At 35.2% G+C, this 5,506-nt stretch overlaps 1 long non-coding RNA gene across 1 annotated transcript in view; it reads right to left on the bottom strand.

The window, feature by feature from the left end:
- LOC111087909 overlaps window positions 1-5,506 on the bottom strand; it is a 19,511-nt gene that overhangs the window by 8,638 nt on the left and 5,367 nt on the right. Inside the window, exon 2 of the long non-coding RNA XR_002612533.1 lies at window positions 4,909-4,923. This is a non-coding gene — a long non-coding RNA (uncharacterized LOC111087909). The remainder of the gene's footprint in view (window positions 1-4,908; window positions 4,924-5,506) is intronic.

Genomic DNA, 5,506 nt, shown 5'->3' with positions numbered 1-5,506 from the left:
CTACCCCGGTGCGAAAATTTTGAAAAACTAGAAATAATATAAAAATTTAGTTAGTCAAATAATATATATATATATATATATATATAAAGATCGTGACCATTTACTTACCTCAAACAAAACTTGTATCTAAATCTCTACTTCATTTCTTCACTGACAATCAGAAAAGTTATTGTCATTAATATAGCCACTTCTGGCAACAAACCACGATACTGGAACATCTTTCGATCATTGCATGTAACTTTGTCACTCAAAAACAAAAAGAAGAATAACATTTTTTTAAGTAACACTTTACCTGTTGTGATAACTTGAACTTACGCTGGTACCCCACAGTTTACAATGGTTTTCAGTTCGAAATTAGGCGAGGCATAGCAAATCACCTTGTCAATCTATTTGTAATAAACTTGTCAGAATATTTAAGGAAAAAAAAAGGCAAATATTTATTTTGTTGTTTTGATAATCAATACAGTGATAAACTTTCCTTCGTATGGCATTAAAATGCTGTCGGCACTTTTTCCTTGCAAGTTTTAACACTTAAGTTTTCAAACTCTTGTACAATATTGTCAAACTTTGGATGTAAGTTTGGTCTCGTGTGACAACTCCCGTCTACTTAATTACCACACACAGTGTTTATAACTATAACACACGATTATATGATTAGTTAAAGATCTACACTATTCAATAACAAACTTACCTTGGATATTAAATATTATATCTGAACAACGATTTTTTGAGTTACAATTTATTTCTTCATGATAATATGATTTTTCGCTGTAAAGTTTTTTTATCGTTCATAATTTAATTACTGCTCTTCTCTCTCTCTCTCTCTAGTAGTTATATAAATATCTGACAAACTCTACACCTTCTCGCTAACTCGTATTTATATAGATAATTGACATACCTTTACACTTTTCTCGTCTCGTATTAATATATATAACTGACGCAGCTCTACGTTCTTTATCCCTGATATAAATAATTGGCATAGCTCTACACCTTCTCGCTATCTCGTATTTATATAGATAATTGACATACCTTTACACTTTTCTCGTCTCGTATTAATATATATAACTGACGCAGCTCTACGTTCTTTATCCCTGATATAAATAATTGGCATAGCTCTACACCCTTCTCGTCTCGTATTGTTAATGTTATAGAGAACTTCGTCTAGAGTAGCTTCTAAGATAATAACTTTTTCGTTTGTTCAGCTCTTATTCTTCGTTTTTACAACACATCCTAACTTCAGTCTCATATGTTCGTCCTGAATCAACATATAAAAAATAAAGTAGTCAAAGTAACGAGTAAATTAGAAACTTCGAAAAAAATCTACGAAATGTATTGCTCATACTTTTTCCATATTTTAACGCATTTATTTTTTAACTGCGCATTCAGGGATGGCATTTGTAGACACTTTAATTATCTGCAATGTTAGAGTTATTCAATCACAGATTAATCATAAAGAAAAGTTTGTTGTGTTACTTGAAGCTTAGCTTCCTTTATTAAGATCATTATTGGGCACACTGTGTATTCTACACGTAATACCTTCCATTATTTCAAGTTTTGTGATACTTGCCGTTTTGTTCGAAGCATTACGATGAGTGATACACCTTAAGTATTTATTTATGCGACAAAATCTTTATATGACCTTCATTAATCACGTCACGCCTAAAACTCTTCTCAGTCATAAGCTTCAGTTCAGATCCTCTCTCATGGATCAAAAATATTAAGTATGCTCACAATATTTGTTGTTGTTTTTTGTGCAAAGCAATCTGGGCTTTGTACACTGCAAGGAATCGAACTCCGAACTTTATATCTGTAAGCTCTTAGACTTATCTCTGATCCACTAGGGGACCTAACAAGACTTAATTAAGCATAATAAGCGTGCTATTATCCTCTAGTACTGCCAAGTTACATCACATGTTATATAGTAAATAGATGAGATTTTACTTCGAGTGATACATGTATGCGTTTGCCTATCTAATTGCTTCAAGTTTGTGACTTTGATGAAAGTCTAAGCAAATCAGCAGTGATTCTTGCGTATGGACTTGATTGCTTCTAAATGTCATACTTTCAATACAGTACATATGCTCACCAACTTAAAGACTTTTAAACACACACACATATTGATAAATCCTGCATGCTCAAGTGCTTAAAGATGTAACGCCCAACTTCATATTTCCTCTACATTAGTAGATTTTTACTGTTGTTTCAAACTTTCTGTAACTTTTTATATTACATTACTAACTCTACAAAGTCATTTTCTGTCCTGGATAGTCTGTCACGTGGGTCTTTCTAGTTTTTGTTTTAAACGGGCTTCTTAGCGTTAACGGTAGTGGTAACGAGTTCTCCAGCTTGCTCACTTTAAATGCACTGCCTTAACTTCTGCGTGTGTGTAATTCAGGCCTATCACACACACTCAATTCTCTTCAAACGAAAGATAGTCTTACCGTAGAACATAACACAATCTAAATTACAAAAGATTACTTTACAGGCCAAATATGATAAAGACGGACTTATATTTTATCATTTTCTTGCTTTGTCTTTACTGAATAATTTATCCTGCAAGTTCAATTGAAACAACGTAGAGGAGTCAAAGAGAGTAATATGCTAAATCAGATGTTGTCAGACTGGCCGTAGTGCCAGTAATGAACAAAAGAACCGTTAGCAGATAACAGAGACCCGCGTAAAACAAGGCCATATTCTTGTTAAATGACAAATAACAACCCTTGGACTCGCTAATAAGTAAAACACAACAAAATTTGAATAAATCCTAAATAGCAGTTCAGCTAAAAACGACATGAGCGAGCACTTGTCAAGTCAACAGCACTTTAAAATAGCCTAAACATCACAACGAGTTTTGGTTTGAAATATTATAATCACACGGAGTTTTGTACCGTTCATTGGTGACATCAATATAAGCTATCAAAACGTCATAGTTTGTGAGCAAATCCAGTTAATCTTGATGAAAAATCCAACAATATATGTAGAGTTACTCTATATAGCAGTCGTAAATTACAATAAAATACTTCCAAAATAAGAAATGTTAAGCAATACATATGATTATGCTTTAAAATGTAGGGATATCGCATAAGATAGTGACGTAAATTAAAGTAAAATATTACCCAATTAAGTAATGTTAAACAATATATATGATTCTACCTTAAAATGTTATCTTATGTAGGCACATCGCATAAGATAGTGTCGTAAATTCAATATAAAAGTTACTACAATGGTTTCTACGTCAAACAATAGGGATAAAACGTCGCGATTAAATTTCACAACATATGCCTTGTATACTTTACTCACAACGTTAAAAAAAATGTTAGTGTTGTGTAAAACAATGTGGTTGTTTTCATGGAAAATGTTAGAATAACGTTTGGCGGAAAATAAGACTGCCTTTCGAGTATAACACGAGTCACGTGGCTTGATATATTATAGTAAATATAAAGGAAGTTTACAGCTTAAAATCAGTCAGAGTGTAACCAATGAGTGGATGTTTTGAATAGGAAACGGTTTTACCGTTTACAAACCTCGTTTATTCTAAAATAAAGAATTGTTACATCAAGAAATCAGTTTCAACCAGAGACTTACTTTAGTGGTTATACACTCGGAAAGGATGTGGGACTTGAGTGAATAGTTTATTTTCCAACGTTTTTTCCTATTCAATTCAAGAAGGAATTTATCACGCTTTATGCTGCGGTTCTATCTGGCCCCTGGTGAACAGTGTGTCTCTGGTTTTACGGTAGCCATGAGATGTGATGTCACTGTAACAATTATCCTAACAGCCTGACTCCGTCAGACTTAAACCGTGTAATGAACGGCTCAACAAGAACGACCTCCTTCCATAAACACGGACGAAAAGATTTTATTATATCCGAAGGGGGACTTCATACGACCTCTCGATGTGGGTCTGAGTTGGCGAACACTCAACATATGCTTCGGGGTCCCAGAGATCCTTATTCCCACGAAATTAGCACAGTAGGAGTCTTGTTATACTAAACCCCCTGCACAAAGTAGTAGATATGTAATGTACCCTGATGTTGTGAGATGGTGGGCGCTTCGGAAGCTCGAGCTTGTATTACTTATCATTATTGAGTCATTGTTAGATACAACAACAAGATATGGGCAAGCCAACGAGAGAGTTAGGTCTGGGATCAACAATAGCCATGAGTCTAGAAGGGGGTTTTATCATTACTTAATGACGTTATGGGTGATAGTTATAGCTGAGGCAGCCTCGTGTAGCGCATGGTTTTGTCATTTCACTATGTAAGCCTATCTACTTGTATTTTTATCCGCCTCTCTGGCTGGCTGGCCGTTTGCCTGATGTTTATCAAAGTTACGGCAACCCATCATTAATACAAAAGACATTACAAAAATAAATTGTACTCATATTTCTCTAGCCAAACATGTGAGCAACAATGTGAATTTCTCTCATTATTTCTAGCGCCTTCAGGAAATTAATTTCGTAGTCCTATAGTTTAAAAGCTTAGAACAGTAATCTGTGGAAGTATTCTGACCTTTTCAGAGTTCACAGCAAAAACGGCGCCATGTAATGACAAACAATTCCATCAAGAGATAATTCCTGTGTTCGTTTTAAATTTATGTATTTATTTATGAGCGATCATATTTGCTTGAGGCTAGAAAGTAAACATCCTTGTTTGTTTGTTTTGAATTTCGCGGAAAGCTACACGAGGGCTATCTGCGCTAGCCGTTCCTAATTTAGCAGTGTAAGACTAGAGGGAAGGCAGCTAGTCATCACCACCCACCGCCAACTCTTCAGCTACTCTTTTACCAACGAATAGTGGGATTGACCGTCACATTGTAACGCCCCCACGGCTGAAAGGGCGAGCATGTTTGGTGTGACGGGGATTCGAACCCGCGACTCTCAGATTGTGAGTCGAGCGCTCTAACCACCTGGCCATGCTGGGCCTCCTTGAGAGGAGGGAGACACTTGGGTTTTAAATCTTATTTACTTTACGTGTCAAAACTGGTGTGGTTTCTTTATATATACCTTTTATTCTTAAATTTCTAAGAATCTAGAATTTATGTATTATATACGATCATTAGTATAGTCCGTTGAAAGTCAGACAAGAGTAGGAGTAGCCCAAAAGTTGGCAGTGGGTTCTGTCTATTAGCTGCCCTTCCTCTAGTCTGTTAGTTAAAAATCAGAAACTGCTATGCTCAGGTAGCTCTTGTGTGCTTTGAACGACAACTCTAACCAACAGCAACAGTTGAAAGTTTATGTTAATGTTATGACTCAAGTGTGAAGTGGTCTTTTCTCATAGTCCTCAATTTACATTACATATATCTTCACACACACAAACCTGAATGTCAGCGCTCAAGCATGAAATACTTTTAGACTTAGGAAAACACGTTGTTGACAAACAAACATTTATTCAGGTTTAATTCTGTTAAATGTAACCATGTGTAGAAAAAGTACATTCTGTAGTGAGTGCTAAGTAGTCCAAATTGAGAATACTGTAACAAGAATAAATCTAGTAAGTAGTCCAGA

Source organism: Limulus polyphemus, unplaced genomic scaffold, assembly GCF_000517525.1.
Source record: "Limulus polyphemus unplaced genomic scaffold, Limulus_polyphemus-2.1.2 Scaffold80, whole genome shotgun sequence".
Classification (NCBI taxonomy): Eukaryota; Metazoa; Arthropoda; class Merostomata; order Xiphosura; family Limulidae; genus Limulus; species Limulus polyphemus.
This window is presented reverse-complemented; position numbering and strand designations above follow the sequence as displayed.